This window comes from Aethalodelphis obliquidens, unplaced genomic scaffold, assembly GCF_003676395.1.
Source record: "Aethalodelphis obliquidens isolate GAN/ISIS:26980383/991018 unplaced genomic scaffold, ASM367639v1 scaffold41, whole genome shotgun sequence".
NCBI lineage: Eukaryota > Metazoa > Chordata > Mammalia > Artiodactyla > Delphinidae > Aethalodelphis > Aethalodelphis obliquidens.
The window spans coordinates 9546341-9562859 of record NW_020837985.1 but is presented as its reverse complement, the minus strand read 5'-3'; the positions used below and the strand labels follow the sequence as shown (position 1 = coordinate 9562859).

Below are 16519 nucleotides of genomic sequence, written 5' to 3'. Positions count from 1 at the left end.
ACCAATGTCACGGGGCAGGAGCCAGCCTGGGGAATAGGCCACTGGGACAGCTGAAGAACATCACCTTAGGACAGAGGACATGAGCTGGGGGCACAGGGCTTGAGCCCACCTTTTGCAGGGGGTAAAGGGAACATGAGCCCTTCCGCCAGGCTCTGAGTCCCTAAGAGGAAAGGATCAAGCCCTGGCTGGCCTGGACTGGAGACTCATCCCTGATTCTGGCAGATCCTAAAATGAGGGGAACAATAGAAGTAAATTCAGACGCAAAGCCAGCAGAGCCTGCCAGGCAGTAGGAGAAAGGGGAAGGTCACTGAGACGGCAGGTTGGAGCCGTGAGGACCGGGGAGGAATCCACACAGACGCCAAGCACGATGCGGGGAGGGTGGGTGGAAGGCTGGGGCGGGTCTGGGCTGAGACTCAACTGATCTGAGGAGGGTCACCTCATCAGCCTGTCCCAGGTGCATTTGAGAGGGAAGAGGAGATCACAGGGGGCAGCATGGCCGGCGAGTGGCAGATGCCCCTCCTCACTGGAGACACTTCCACCTCCAGACCAGATGCAACTCGTCATCCCGTAACGAGAAAAAACGAGAAGGCACAAACGGAACGTCCCGGCCCGCACCAGCAAGTGTGTAGCCTCAGTGGACTCTGCTCGTGTTCACGGGTGAGCCGAACACCACCCGTCCATTGAGCCTCGGGCCCACTGCAACATTCGGAACCATTTCCTTTGGCTTCCCACAGTGCTGCCCTGTCACTGTGGTCCGTCCCTGACCTCCTGGGTGACAGGGCATGTGTCCCAGTCATCCTTGTGCCCCCAGAGCTTAGCCTCATGACTGGCGTGAGGCTAATATTTACGTAATACAATATTCGTTTAAATAAATAAACACCTGTTAGGTCTGGAAAACAAAAGAGTTTGCATCTTAGTGCGTCTAGAGGAAGTTAATAAGGAAAGCAAAGTTGCAACGTTGCGAAGGCTGAAACCGGCTCCCTGCTCAGAGAGCCTCCCCGGCTCTGGGAATGCATTGTCCCTGAGGGGGACACAATGGGGTCAGGTTGAGCAAGAATAGAAGAGAACAGCTCTGGTGAATCAGCAGCATTTATGCAACTCCTCACAGCAGAAAACCCCAGTGCAAACGGAGCCTCTGCTTCTCTTTTTCCCAAGAACACTGTCAGCTCCAAGAGGTCTCCCAGATAAGCGCAAAGATTCTGATGATGTACGTTCAGGTCCCACTCTAGCTGGAGAATTCAGCTCATCCAGATGGACCACTTACCCTGCTTTGGAGATGGTTCCAGAAACATGAACAACTCCCACTTCTAGAGAAACAATAGGGTCTGACGTCTCCCAGGTGATTTTCAAGGTTAGCTCACTGTGCTCCCCAAAGGTGAAGAGCCAGTGTTCACAGTGTACATGCTTTCGTTCTGAAAGCAGGTCCACCACCTTCATGTATCTGTACACTTGATGGACGGGTGTGGGTCATGTGTGGGGGCAGGCGGCGTGCTGGGCTCACGGTCATGTGTTAGACCTGTCCCTGCCCTCCCCAGCTTATACTCCACTTTGAAAGGAAAGGGGGGGGCGTGCATATTCTGTGCCCCACCTCGTGCCTTGCCCTATGCTAGGTAATTTACACACATCCTCCTATGGACTCTCACAATCTAGGAAAGAAGGAGGATTATAGTAACACCATTTTGGCTCACAGAGAGATTCAGAAACCTTGGCAAGGTCACGCAGCTCCGAAATACCTTGAACCACTCTCTTCTCTTGACTCCAATATGCATGTGCCCTATTTCTGCAGGGGCAGGTAAAACTCCAAGGGGTGTTGCGAGGAGGGAGCAATCCCTTTTGGTTGGGGGAGGTCTGGGAACTCGTAAGGACAAGGTGAGCTCTGGGCTGGGCCTGGCAGGAGGGAGGACCTCTCACCCAGGGAAAGGAAGGGCAGGGCAGCAGCAAAGTGCATGGTGAAGGGGTAGGAGCCCTGGCTGCAGCGCAGAGGGGCGCAGGAGGTCACTGCAAGGAACGGGGCGTGGAGGCCTTGAGTGGGGACTCATGGGAGGACAAACTATGATGAACGTTGAAAACAGATGGAGTTGGTCCTGTAGGATGCAGAAGTCTTCAGTAGGCACTTGAGGAGGATGGAGACAGGCGCTAAGTCTCATTCAGGCATACAGGGCTGGGACGGAACGACAGAAGTGCTGGGACATGAGAGGACCAGGTGGGAGGCAGCAAAAACAGTGACAGCAAGCTCACCTCCCGGGGCTAGACCTCATCAGATGGGGGACCCAGAGCAAGTAAGTTAAACCTGAGGAGCCTCGGTTTCTTCGGGTGAAGTCTAGACATAGAGAGCCACTGGAAAGAAGAAAGGGGGGCCACAGCAAGAGCCGAGTTCCTTTCCTGGCACCGCCCCCCCAATATGAGATCCCTTTCCCTGCTTTCTGCTCCTTGAACACTGCGAGAACTTGTAACCCCAAACCTTTGCACATGCCCTTGGCTTTGCCTGACGACTCCTCCCCTTGATCTTCATGCTGGTGGCACTCTGGGGTCTTTTCAGAATTCTCTTCCAAGATGAGCCTCTTCCTTGCTGTCCCCACTCTCTCAGCCACCTTCTATGCCATTACCTGTTCGTTTCTCTAACTCAGCACCAAAGGCAGCACCTAGCACATAGCAGGTGTTCAACAAATGGTTGTTGAATAAATGACTGAATGAGTGAATAAGTGCTTATCCAGCCATAGGAGGTGCATGAACTTGGCTCTCAGAGAACCCAGTAGCTTGCATGGGATCTTGAAGCTCGTATGGTTTAACCCCTTTGAAAAGGAGAAGCCCATCGACAGTTTTACGGCACCAAGTACAAGTCTCATGTTCGGTACCTGCTTATTGAACTTCCCTACTGAGTGGACGAGCTGACACTTGACTCTCCCCGTTGACAGGGGGTTTACTAGTACTGAGGTCACCTTTTTCACCCTCTATCCTTTCCAACATTTATGTAGAAAGAAGGAAAAGTGCTTTCGAGTAGAACTGGTAAGCTGCTAACACTGGACCAAGCTGTAAACTGTGGGGCTTAAGCATTGCATCCCCTGCCGTGTGACGCTGAGTCACCTTTACCTCCTGGAGCCTGGAGCCCCTCTGAGACCTGACGCTGGGGAAGTGGGCTTGGTCCTGCTTGGGTTAGGAGACCTGAGGACCCCCAGGTGGGGAGGTTACACCCGACTCCCGACAATATTAAGTGTGTAAATCTGGCTGTTTACAAAGTGGAACATGTCATTGCAATAAGGTGATGACTGCACATAAGTACGAGGAAACTAATCGAGCAAATCTCAACTCACGGGGGCATCTTGCTAACCTGCCTGTGGCCACTAGCCTGGGTCCTAACAGCGAATTAACTCGCAAAGCCCTCCAGAAATCGGATGCTTTTACACCTATGGACCTGGGTGTCTCCATGTGCTCTAAAGTGTGGCCGCCGGACACGACATGGTCACCCAGCCAGGGCCGACCCCAGACTTATCCTCAAGGACCTTGGCGGGGGCAGCCCCTGCTAAGGGTGGGCTCCGACCTCCGGACCCCCTGCTCGGCCTGCAGCCCAGCATTCTTGGCAGCGCGGCTGACAGCTTCAAGAACATCTTCTCACACACGTTCTGTTTCGGCGCGGTCACCGCGGGGGTGCCAGGGAGGTAGTGAAACACCAGGGCCAGGGCAAGTCAGCAACAGTCCCAGGCTACCCAGTCACCCCCTGGACATGGGCACAGTGGTTCCCGCCACCCGGGCTCCCGCGGCTCCAAATTCTGGGCTTCTCCTTCGCAGCAGCTTCTCCTGGGTGTGGACTGCTGCCTTCAGTGGAGACCGCTCTCTGGTCCCTGCCTGCCTGCTGTCGGCCTCCGCCACCAGACTCGAAGCTTCCTTAAGGCCCGCTGTGCCTTTCCCCTACCCTCCAGAGTCTGCATGGGCCTCTAACCCCCTAGCTTGTGCCAAGGCCGGCTCCTTTTCCACCCCCGCGGGTCTCAGCCAATGGCACAGAGGGCCCACCCCCCACCCCGGTCCCCTCTATCACGCTGGCCATGTCATTTCCTTGTAGAGTCACCGGAATTGACAGTCACTATAGTCCAGTCCTTATCCCCTGGCTCCTTGGAGGAGGTAATCAGCTCAGTGAGGGCGGGGCTTTCATGCACGGCTGAACTCCAGTGCCTGGAAAACTTCATTGAATAAATGATTGAATGAGGGAATGGATTCAGAGTCTAACTCACAATAGATTCTCAGTAAATATTTTTTGAAAAGTTGCCGAAAGCGCATGACTTTTGACTATCAATCTAAACCTTTTTTCCTCCTCTGTGTGAATTCTGGGGGAAAAAAACTCCACTTCTGCCTCTCCCTGCGCACCCGCTCTTCCCCAACGAGGCGAATCATCCATTCAGTCTTTGCACCATCTCCTCTGCACCTTCCCAGGGTGCCCTGTGCAGAGCAGGGGCTTTTACGAGTTGTCTAAGGAATCCTCTCTCTAGTGCAGAGTTCTTGCTAAATCTAGAAGCAGCCCTGGTGTTTTTAATTCATCTTCGAGAACAACACCGAGAGAGGTTTCTAAATGACTGTTCCCGCCGGCCGTATTGGCCCTGCTGGGTTGGGGCCGTGACACTGGCCTTGGCTCTGCTTGGGGACCAGCTGTGTGATTCTGGGCAAGTCCCTGGATGCTCTGTCTTCTCTGTGAAGCACGGGTTGGGCCAGGGCTCTCAGAGGGAACTCATCTGGTGTTCCCAGCTCACGCAGGTGACTCCGGGCGGGCCGCCTGGAGTCGGCATCCCGGCAGCTTCCATCTCTGCCACCAACAAGCCCTTGCGCCCCATGTGCCTGGGCTTTCCTGCTTGAGACTCACATGCTATGAACAGGGAGCTGTACACTATCATTTAAAAATTATTAGACCCATCAAAAAAGTTGAAATAGTACAGTGCACCTATGCCTTTCACCTAGATTGACAAAGTATGACATTTTGCCACATTTGCTTTCTCATTTCTCAAATACATTTCTCATTCTCTTTCTCTTTGTATGCGTGTGTGTTTTCTTTTTTTTTTTTCTTTTTTTTTTTTTTTTGCGGTACGCGGGCCTCTCACTGTTGTGGCCTCTCCCGTTGCGGAGCACAGGCTCCGGACGCGCAGGCTCAGCGGCCATGGCTCACGGGCCCAGCCGCTCCGCGGCATGTGGGATCCTCCCAGACTGGGGCACAAACCCATGTCCCCTGCTTCGGCAGGCGGACTCTCAACCACTGCACCACCAGGGAAGCCCCCATTTTTTTTTTTAATGAACCATTTGAAAGTTAAAGACACCATGCCTCTTGACCTCTAAATACTCAGAAGTTAACACTTTCTTCACATAACTATAATGTCATTCTCACGCCCAGGACAATTACCATCGACGCAAGTGACCTAACATACCGTATATATTTGAATATCCCCCACCTCCATCCCAATGTTTTTCTAGTCCTTCTCCCTTGATCCAGGATCCAGCATCACACATTCAGTTACCCCGTTTTCTTAGTCAACTTGAAGCAGAAACCTGGAGAAGCTGATTATTTTTCATAACCCTTCTAGTTTCTTCTGGTTGTAGCACAGCCGAGGGGTGGTGCGCCTCCCTGGGAAGGCTGGTGGGTTGCTCCTTTCTGTAAAGGGTCTTTGATGCCCACTATTTCAAGCCTCTGCCAATTAAAAACTCATCTACAGCGGAGCCAGGGCCAGAAGCTCTGCTCCAGGGTCCACTGGGCAGTGACATCAATAAACTGAGAAAAGAGAAGCTGCAGCTCTGAACTACAGCCTCCCTGGACCCAGGGAGCTTTGGGGACTGTGAGAGCAGCCTCTTGGCCTCCTCTGCCTTTTAATTAGAGACAAAAAGTTCCAGTGTCTGAAAGCCAAGCGTGGCCTAGACATTTAGAACCAAGCTGCCCATATTCCCAAGTGCTTTGTCAAAAAAAAATGAACAATGCTGCTATCTGCCCTGTCCTTACAGAGAGAAGTCTGCTCGGTGCCGTTGCTGAAAACAGGAACCTGCCTTCTGCAAGCCTCTCTTGTTTCTAGCAGAGGAAGTTGTAACTGGTTTAGCAACTGCGCTTCTTGACAGCATGGGTTCCTCAGCACCGCACAAGGCTCACCCTGCCGCAGAAGCAGCAGCTGATGGAGAGGCGGTGATGGTGCTCCTGGCGGCCCTGCTTCAGCTACTCCCAGGGGAGACCATGCCCAGCTGCTGAAGGTATCTGGGGGGGCATGGGGGGGCTGGGGCGGGGGAGGCTTCAGGACCCCAGAGACACACAGCTGGTAGCAGGTGGACTTTCTGGAGACAGATGTGCTCTGGGAGGACAGGCAGAGCCTGGTCCCAAGCGAGGCTCAGCACCTAACACGGCGGCTGGCACGTCGTGGCTGCTCAGTGATGGGGAACCGCACGGCAGGAAGGGCTGGGAGAGCTGGGACGGGCACGCTCCTGCCAGAGAAGGTTTTTTCCAGCCGCAGAAAAAAGCCTAGCACATAGCAGGCTTCTTACCGAGGGCTCTCCTGCTCGCTATTAGACTTTTTAGCAGCGTGACCTTGGGCGAGACATTTAAACCTCTCCAGGCCTTCATTCTCTCCTCTGTGAGGCAGGAATAATGGTACCCAACTCACACAGGTATCGAGCAGATGAAATGAGCTGACATATGCAAAGTGCCCAAGCCAGTTTCAGACACATAGTAGGTGCTCAATAAATGCTATCAGTGTGGAGTCATGATGTCTAAAGGTACGTGGAGCCCAGGCAGGTGGACATCACAATAGTGCTTCTAGGAGTTTGGGAGTGTGGATCTTCTGTGGGAAGATGCCAACAAGGGCGGATGATAATAAGCAACAAGGATCCAAGCAGGTGGGCTGTGTACAGGGCAGGAGCAGTATTAAAGGAAGGGCAAACACACCAGGCACATAAAACCTGAAAACAAGATGTGAGGAGTAGAAGAGATCTGGGAGAACCAGAATCCCCTTGGGAGTGCGGCACACTCCACATCTTTTTAGGTTCTTAGATGTCCAGAGAGCCTGGTGTCAGGGAAGCGACCTGGGTTTTGGCCTCAGACTGTCCTGAATCAGGGTTATGCACGCAGAGTGAAGGGAAAGAGTCTGCCAAGCTGAGTGGCAGGGGAGGGGTGTTGCATGAAAGGTTCTTCTCCTGCACTCCTCGGCACAACCCTGTAAGATTACGATGATTATTTGCTTTTGACAAATGAGAAAATGAGGCTCAGAGAGGTTATGAATCTTGGTGATTCATGCAAGTCACACAGCTGGTGAGAGCCTCTGAGGGCTCCAACGGCTGAGGTGGGGAAGCGGGAGCCTTACCTCAGCGAGCGCAGATGTGGGAAGGACGAAAGTGTGTCTTTAAAGCAGTGCTTCTGTCTTAGGAGAAATAACACCCCATAGTTGCAAATCGTCTTTCTGTAGTTTGCTATAAGGTGCCGCAAACTGGGGCTGTGGTCCTTTTAAAACTGGGGAGGTAAGGCCAAATCAAAGTTCTGGCAAAATCTGGTGCAATCTATAGTCTCCAGTTGGAAAAATGCTATTCAAGAGTGCTTAACATGCTCTGACAAATATAACAGTAATAATATTAAAAAACGATTGCAGGGCAGAACTAGAGACACAGATGTAGAGAATAAATGTATGGACACCAAGGGGGCAAAGCGGGGCGGGGATGGTGGTGGGATGAACTGGGAGGTTGGGATTGACACGGATACACTGATGTGTATAAAATAGATAACTAAGGAGAACCTGCTGTATAAAAAATAAATTAAATAAACTTCAAGAAAAGTAGTAATTAAAAAAAAACAAACGATGGAACAGACAGACTGAAAGCTATTTAGACTCCTGCATCTTAAACGGATCTAGAATCAGGGAAGTAAGACCAGGGAAACCCATTGTTTTAATCAGCTACACCTGGGCCAACGTTCTGGGTCAGCCGCCAGTGAACTAACTGAGTGACTCTGGGCAAGTTACTTTGCTTCTCTGAGGGTTAGTTTTTTCCTCGTAAAAAGAAGACCAGCTTCCGTGTGTGTTAGTAAGAAGTTTAAATTATATACAGTATGTAGGAGACGCTAAATACTAAATAGCAGCTATTAATATTATTCCTAACCCAGACAATTAAAGTACCCCAAGTTACTTGTATACCCCTAGGCAGTAAACAGTAGCAGACTGTGTTAAATATGATGGGTCAAACTGCACAGCCGATGACCTGGACATTCCTTCATGATTTTTCTGAACGCTTATTTCTAAGTGTTCTTCCATCTCATATAAGTGAAACAGACATGGGATGGGTAGGTTTGTATTGCACTGAAATCATTTTCCTATTACAGAAAAAATTTCCCCACGCTGAGCTTCGAGTGCGGGCGATGTATTTCCAAGGGGAGTGGATCTTTCTTAAAGACTTAGAAATGATTCATTTCAATAAACCCCAATCAGCTTCCTGCATTAATAGATGCTGCTGGGTTTTAATTTTTCATTTGACATTCAGCAAGAATTTATTTCCCCCAGCTCTGAAAGAAGCTGGAGCTTAAAATTCTCATTAAAATTTTCCAGCATGTGAGGCTAGAGCATTTGGTTCTTGTCAGCCAACGTGAGGGCCCTGTAAGCACATGTATCCATCCATCTGCCCACCCGTGCATCCATCTCTCCTTCCCTTAATGAATATGCGTTGAGGCTGTACTGTGTGACTGACTTCCTCCCTCTCCTTCCTCCCCAAGAGTTCCAAAGGAAATAAGTACACTGGGTCTGAACCACTTCCTCCTATCTGAGAACCACGAAGGGAGGGGTCTCATTTCATTACGGTAACTTGAGCTACAGACAGAAACTGTGTGGCCTCAAAGTGGCTCACTATTTTTGTCAAACAGCTTTGCAAAGTCACACTTCCCTCCTTGGCACCATCCAGGCAGCTGGGACCATGGCCGGGGGGCTCAGGGTTGGGGAGGGGGGAGGGAAGGTGGGGAGACTCAAGGAGCTTCAGAAGAAAGTGGGAGTCGTCCTCCCAACTGTGCTCAGGGGCAGAGGGCCACCTTGAGAGGGTCAGGCTGCCCCTGAAAGCACAGCCCCGCCTGCCTGCACTGTGCTGGGTACTTGTAGATGGTAATTTTATCCACTCGACTGAATTCAGTGAGCGCTTACTATGTGCCAGGCACCTGCTAGGTAATGATTTTTCATTGAGCAATATAATAGACATGGGATCGTGTTCTCAGGGAGTTTATAACCTGGGGTTGTTAAAGAAACAAATACATAATGACGAACAGTGGCGTGAGCCACGAAGGGGACCGAGCCCAGGACAGAGAGCAGAGGGGAACCAGTTGTCACTGAAGTCTTTAAGTTTAGTTCTCACGTGAACCCTGGCAGGCGGCCGCGCTCCTTCTCAAAGTACAGATGTGCTATCTCCCCTACTCTTCCAGACTCCAGACCTTCCAAGTCACATGGACAGTCAGCTAAAAAATACATCCTCTGAACAGAACTTCTAAGCACCCAGTGTTCAGGACCCACTTCCCAACATACCACTTTATCAATATGCCTATTGGTCCATCTACTGAACACCTGTGATGTACCTGACCCTCTAGCACACAAGTGCCGTGATCTTGTCATAAAAAGGGGTCGATTCAGCTTTATGGAACCATCTGTCCATTTCCTTATGCCTCAGAGCAGAGTATTTAAGAGTCAGGCTCTGGAGCCAGACGCCTGGGTTCAAACCCTGCCTTCTCTTTTACCAGCTTGGTGATAAACTCGGACAAGTGATGTACACTCTCTGGCCTGGGTTTCCTCAATCATACAAGAGGCATAATGACGGTGGCGTGTCTCTTGCAGGCACAGTGTCTCCTCAGTTTCCATCTATTCCTTTTATTTCCTTATGGAACATCTACCGTGTTCCAGCTCTGAGTGAAAACAGACTTCTGTCTTCACGGCACTTACAGTCATTCATCAAACAATCACAGAAGTGAGTGTCAGAATCATAATCTACTTCAGGTGACGCCGAAGAGATAAGGATGGAATGGTGAGCTGAAAAGGAGTAGCTCGGGGATCCTCACCCCGGGCACCTGTGTGTTTCGACAAGTGATTCACGCGGGGCTCAGCACATGCAAATGCCGTTAGGAGGCAAGATATGAATTTTCATCTCGCTCCATAAGCTTATGAGCCTTGCTGGTGGTTCGTGTGTATGACCCAAAAGCAAAACTAAGTCTTGCTGGGAAAAGCGATGTAATAGAGGAATCACTAACTTCATGATCCCTGGGCCCACATGTCCAGATGCCCTCCTCTTTCTAAGGAGTCCTGCATTTCCCAAGCATCCAGATTTGAAATGAAAGGAAAAGCCTATTTCATATTCACTGTTGTCCCATTCTGTCCAATTGTGTATCTGTGTGACCTAACATCAAAATAATTGTCTTTACGACTGTTTTCTCATTGCCAAGGATTATTCTCATTGCCCAGGATTCTCATTGTTAGCTTATAGGTTATGAGGGTATCCAGGACCCGGCCTGGGGCCTGAACCTCATTTGGACCATTTTTTGTCAGATGTGTTCAGTGTCCAGCAGCCTCACAGACTGGAGGTACCATATCCCACCAGCCCTGGGTATTGGTTGTGGCGGGGGGACTCTGAGTATGAAAAGCTGATCTAGAAAAAAAAGAAATGGGGACATTTGAAATTTTGCTTCAATGACGTGTTAAAAGCCATGAAGGGAAGGAGAGATGGATGCACGGGCGGGCAGATGGATGGATACATGTGCTCACACGGATCCGTAGGTTTGGGGAGAAGGCACTTGCTTGTAGCACAGTTATTGTCAGCAGAGAGTTGAGCCACAGAGAGCCCCCCGCCCCTGCCCCGCAATGTGCTCGTTTTGTAACACCTACGCTCTAATCCTTACTCGTGAAAAATCCAGCAAGGCAGATATGGTTATGCTCGTTTTTTAAAATAAAAACAAACAAAAAACAGTGGAAAGAAGTTTAGTGACTTCCTAAGAGGTGAAACTGAGATTTGCCCCAGCACCAAGAGGTCCCAAATCTGGCTTCTTCCTACGACACCCTAAAATGACCATAAACTGTTTTCTAGGATGCATCCACCCTGGTCTTAGGGTAAAGCCAAGCCTCCCTTTTATCCTGAGGGCATATGAGATCCCCTTCCAGACACCCGAGGGTGCAAGGGGCTCGTGGACATGTGGGTCAGTGCTGGCAAATGGGCAATGGCTCTCTGTGGTGGACAGGGTGCTGGACAGGGGATCATAGCACTTATCCAAACTTACTGAGCGACACTGAGCAGATGGCTTGCCCTCTCTGAGCCTTTTCTTTGTAATGTGAGGGCACTGAACTGCTCTGTTTCAGTTGGTGCTTTATGATATCCTAGGATCAGGGAGTCCTATCAGGAGAAACAAAGGGGCAAGAGTGCTGAGTCCCCAGCCTCCAACCGGCAGCTTGCTTTGATCTATTTTTCATGTGGAGCTTCTGGGGCAATTTTGTTAAAACAGGTTTCAACCAGCAGACCGTATCACAGCCTCCTTCTCCATGGAGCGTCAGGAGGAGAAGGTGGGCCTGGGGGGCAGGGAGGACACGCCTGTGGCTGCACCCGCCCGGAGAGGAGAGCAGGGAACGATGTGGGTCACAGGGGTGGTGCACCTGCCAAGCGAGGTCAGGATGTGGTGGGGTGCCCCCCGGAAATCCTGCGAGATCCTTGGCAGGGGAGCCAACCGATGCTAAGGCCCTGTCCCAGCTCTTATTGCCCCTGGTGCGGAGGGCAGACCACAGGCAGCCCTGAGCAAGTACCAAGGCAGTTGGGCGGATACCTGGGACCACTCACGGGGCACGGGGCAGGGGGTGGGGGGCACGGTAGTTGAGGCAAAAGGGCTGTGAGCCATTGTCTGGCCCAACTCTTTCCCCATCATATTTGAGAAGCCGAGGCCCAAGGAGGGGAAGGACTGCTCAAGCTTGCACGAGGCCCAAGGAGGGGAAGGACTGCTCAAGCTAGGTCAAGCTTGGTGACCTAGCTGGCCACCCAGTACCCCCAAGGGATCCAGCGTGGGTAAATCCGTAGCTATCCCATCTTACCAAACTTATCTCTGCTTAAATATGACCTTAATTTAATCCTCAGAATAACCCCTCAGGGCATGTATTAATATCTCAAATGTCTGCATTTGGAAATCGAGGATCAGAGACGTGCAATAACTCGCTAAAGGACACGCAGCCAGTAGGCCAGGGAGCTGGAATCTGAACTCAGGCTTGCTTGCTTTGAAAACCCTCTTTGCAAGGCACCCTCATTCTTCTCTAGTTCTGCTTCTGATTATAAAAGCAATTCAGGCACATGGGAGAAAAATCGGGGCATTTTAGAAAGGAGTAAATACGAAATCGAGAAATTCACCTATAAAATCACTACTCAGAGAGAGCCCTTGGAAACATCTTGGCAATAATTTCCTTTAATATTTTTCTACATATATATGTTAAAGTTTTATAAAATTGAGATAGTATGAACATGACGAGTTTTGTTTGTTTGTTTTGGGTTCTTTTTTTCCCCCATAGCATTAATAGTTCTTTAAAACAATGCTTTGAAAGGCTGGAAAACATCCCACACGATTCACTCCTGCCCTTCTGACCATGCCAGGCGACCTAACAGTGGCCATGATAGCTGAACCTGAGCAGGCCCTAACTGGCTTCTCTCTCCTGTCCCTCCTGCCCCGCCCGCCCTTCCCAGCCAGATCCCCAGCCCTGGGCTTCCAAACATTGCCACCTGACATCCAAGAGACCCCTCGGGACCTCTGAGCCCCCTGGACTGAAGTTTCGCCCTAAAGTTTATGGTCCCCGAAGCTTGCTTTGATGACCTTTCAAAATCACTTTCCATTGAGTTCTTGGGCTGGACCAGAGGGCAGAGAAGCAGGACAGCATTTCATGGTCAGTTGAGAGCAGGGGTTTTGGGGTCAGGCAGACCTGGTTTAAAACCCATTGGTCCTCTTACTGATCGTATAACCTTGGACACGTTACTTAATTTATGTCGCCTGCAGAGCAGGGCTGCTGTGAGCCACCCAGGGGATGAAGGCTGTACAATGCTGAGCCAGGTGCCTGGCAGAGGAAGGGCTGAGCACCTAAGGTGGTGCTGCTGTGGGGGGTTGGATGTGACGGGTGAAGAGGGTCCCCACCCGGGCCATCTGCTCCCACACCTTAGAAGCAGGTCACGTGGGTGGGCTTCCCGCTGTCACACTCTGTGGAAGAAATACCTAGGGCCAAAGGGAGGGTTCCATCCCTAAGTAGGTGTTCACATTCCAACTGTCGCCAAGGTTTCCCAACTGTCCCAGACCTGCCTTCCCTTGGTTGGGGCTCCTCGAGCTGTCGCCCCCTTGCCATACGATGAAGGGGTTCAGGTTACTTCCTTTCCCACAGCGAGGCCTGGCTTTTAGAAGCACCAAGTGGATAAGATGCACAGAGCTGTCCTGGGATGCTGCCCTGGGAGTGGAAGGCTCTGAGAAGTCTGAGCCCCTGTGTCCACACGATAACGCAGAGCACGTGACAAAAGGATCCCTGATCTGGTCAAACAGAAACCAGCTGGAGACGGCACAGCCCACATTCCTGTGACCTCTCCACGCCAGGTGTCCGCTCAAAGGGTGGCCAGCCATTTGCTGAACAGAGTCCCTCGGGGACCTGGCTTCCAGTGGAGACGGCAGCATGGCCCTGGGAAAAGGACGTGGGCTCTGAAGCCAGGAGGGGAAGGTAGGCCCCTGCATCCCTGGTCTCCGGGGCTCCAGCCCCAGGTGTGTGGGCAGGGGAGCTAACTGGCTGACCCCTACACAGAGAAGGTGAGCTGGGAAACTCTGCCTCCTGGGATGCTGGGAAAATAAAAGGCAGTGGCATCTGCTAATTGCCCACCAGGAGGTGGGCATATAGCACACCTGAACTGCCTGGCCTGGATCCCGAGGGATGTAAAGACAAGGCTTGGGTTCTGTCTAATGGGACTTCATAAGAAAGTGACAGTGGGTCTTTTCTCTTAGTAATAATTTTCCAAAGGTCACTGCGTCTTGATTGCTAGAATTGAAAGGGATTCAGTGGCTCTCTCTTTGGAGATCGCCTTTTCCACTCATCTCATTTTTAAGAAGAGTAAACTGGGGCCCAAGGTCATGCAGAGAAAAAGAAGCGTTGGTCCAAAGACTGGGGGAAAACGAAGAGGCGGAGGCCAGTTTCAATCCTCTGACATCACAAAGAAAAGGGAGAAGGAAAGCAAGACTGTTCACAGCCAATGTTAATTAACTCATTTCTCTGTGGCTCTCTCCTTATTGTTTCTAGAAGCATTTGTCTCTCATACCCTCGCTCCCACCTCCAGCCACTGCATAAAACTGTCACAGATTAAATCAGATTGTTCAGTCATTTCATTGGGGAGACCCCAGCTCTCAGTCCCTGGAGGCACTTCCGCTCTTCTCAAATCAAAGCCTCTTTCAGATGAGTTCACTCCTACTTGGAGTCGGTAGGAAGCCAGCGAGCAGACCTCTAAGGGGCAGCTGGACCGATGAGCTTTTCTGAAAAGCGCGGGCAGGATACGGTGCTTGCAGCCCAGCCCAGCCCCTGCTCACAGCTTGCGCCCACCTGCCAGACAGAAACAAGGAGAGGACCGAGAACCCGGGCTCCCAGCCTCCACTCCACTTTCTCATCTCGAGACCGTGGGTATGTTTCTTTCCTCGGATGGACCTCAGTTTTCCCATCTGTAAAATGCAATTTTCAATCTTTTGTTTTGTTTTGTTTTTCTATATTGGATTCCCTGAACTCCTCCAAATAGCACACAAATGCCAGAGAAGAATTATAAAGTTGTTAGACAGAGAGAATTCACTTGGATAGATAACAAAGTCTCTCCCCACGACTTTTCTGGAGTTGTTGGTGTAGAGACCAGTGTTGGACATGATGGCTAGAGGCTGTCGCTTGGAAGTGGCTCGGGGAGAAGACGGAGTAGGTGGACGGCTAAGACAAGCTGCAGAGAAGGGGCCTGGGATGCCTGCAGGGGTGGGAGCTCACCTGCCTATTGGTGCTCTGGTCGGGGGTGAAAGGCGCAAGTCCTGGGGTCTAGCCGATCGTGGAGGCCAAGCATCAGGCTGCAGGGAGCAGAGTGGCATTGTTCTAGGAGTCAGGTGACGGGGCGGGCGGTGAGGACCCTCGGGAGAGTGAGGGGTGAGGCCAGCACACATTTCAGAGTCATCTCCGCACGAGAGGGCTGCCAGGGCCTCTCCTCCACCTGTCCTGAGAGCTTTCTCTAGAGGCCTGAAGGCCTTGGTGATAACAGAGAGGGAGGCTGAGGGACTGGGGAGACTGTGGGCTCTAGAAAGGCACTGGGAGCAGGACGGAGGCAGCAGGTGCCTCTCGAACATCTGTGCATCTCATGTGGGGCGCTGGCCCCCCAGGCAGTCTGCTTGCTTCGCTCCTTCCCTGGACCAACCTCAGGTGGGGCCCCAGAGGCGGTGGCCTTCCCTGTCCTCCGGGTGGGACCCCGTGGGCCGCCTTCCTCCGGGCACTGGCTCAGGGTCCTGCACAGGAGACGCTGAACTGCAGGGAATGAGGTTGCCAGTCCCTCCACTGGTGTGGTTTCCCAGCACTTTTTGGGGAGCACATTTCTGGGAGTGCCTACACCAGACCAGGGACCGGCCAGGGACAAAGAAAACTCGTCCTTGCCCCCTGGAGCCAGGGTGCTGCTGTTAAAACATGCCCCACCTGCAGGAAGGGCCCTGACCTTGCATCGGGAGGGGCCTTACCCTTAAACTATGCCCATTGTGTCCAGTCACAAAGACCAACAGGCTCAGAAGACAGGCCTCCTCATTTGAGCATGTGGCCCATTCCAGCCACATGTTCTGCAGTGCATTATGAGTTTACAGTTTTTGCAAGTCTTGCCATTATCTTGGGAACAGCACAATGATACTACAATCTCTTGGCTTGAGTTGTAAGTGATAAACTGTCCATGTAAGTAGTTAAAATAGATTAACTTTCAAAGAACACTCACTCTGGTTTTCCTTGTTTCATAATATACCAGGTATCCCCTCCCCTCAGTTAGGAAGCGCTGCAGACCTCCCTCAGCCTCTGAAAGGCCTTGCTCTGAGAGCATCCATCTTTCCAGTATCTGAAACTGTAATGCATAAAGGAAGGATGTAAGGCCAAGCTGGGGGTTGGACTAGCTGACTTTGGGACCCTTTCAAACTCATGAGGCATTGCTCTTAAACTGGAGACAAACAATGGGGTGGAATGCAAGTTTCCCAGTGGGCTGGACACCGGCTGGGGGATTCTGCCCCATCAACTGTCTTTGTCCCCAGGAGACAGGAATAGTTCTGTCTAAGGATGTGGCCTTCTTCTCTGTGCCTCAAGCAGCCTGGGAGGACACGTCTATGCTGGAATCATTTAAGTCCTTTTCCAAAATACTTATACAAAGCCCCAGAATTCAAGCTTTTCTCACTATGGACTAACAGAAAACACACAGTAAATGGCAATAACCTACAAGGATTTTATGCCGGGTCGTGTTCTAAGTGTTTCACAGGCTTTATCTATTAACGTTGCAGCCACAACCCAATGTT

General features: G+C 51.3%; 2 protein-coding genes across 3 annotated transcripts in view; one reads left to right on the top strand and one right to left on the bottom strand.

Moving 5' to 3' along the window:
* Positions 1-16519, bottom strand: part of TG (thyroglobulin) — a 242372-nt gene that overhangs the window by 51798 nt on the left and 174055 nt on the right. The window lies entirely within an intron of this gene.
* Positions 5995-16519, top strand: part of SLA (Src like adaptor) — a 34180-nt gene continuing 23655 nt past the window's right edge. The window contains exon 1 of one of the 2 annotated variants that reach the window (XM_027132516.1): positions 5995-6213. The gene's annotated coding sequence lies outside the window, so the exon portion shown is untranslated. Of the gene's footprint in view, positions 6214-13778; positions 14634-16519 lie in introns of those variants that run through there. The other variant, XM_027132517.1, reaches the window with a different exon arrangement.